The following is a 361-nucleotide window of genomic DNA, read 5'->3' as shown; positions in this document are numbered from 1 at the left end:
ACTCAAAACGAACGCCCAGAAATATCACCAGATAGAACTTTGTAATTCTGTGATAGTGATGTCTGACCGCCGCTGCGTCCGAGGGGAGTTAACTGTTGGTGACACTGGCACATGTCTCTGTCAGTTCGTCGTCTGGAGCCAGGGGCTGGGGGTTGAAGGGGGGCGGGGGTGCTGCTCAAAGACTGTGCCAGTCTGCCTGTAGGGGATGTGGTAGTTATGGCCCTTAGTTCTTGATGCGTCCTTCCTCATAGTTGTGGCAGGAGGCAGAGGGTCAAGAATGAGACATGGAGAATGGGGTTGGGGGTGAGGAGTGTTGTAATTGGGGTAGGGGGGTTAGGAGGTAGGGGTAGGTTGGGGTTTT

The sequence above is a fragment of the Aplysia californica genome, unplaced genomic scaffold (genome assembly GCF_000002075.1).
Source record: "Aplysia californica isolate F4 #8 unplaced genomic scaffold, AplCal3.0 scaffold01013, whole genome shotgun sequence".
Lineage (NCBI taxonomy): Eukaryota > Metazoa > Mollusca > Gastropoda > Aplysiida > Aplysiidae > Aplysia > Aplysia californica.
Note: the sequence above shows the minus strand (reverse complement) of the source record.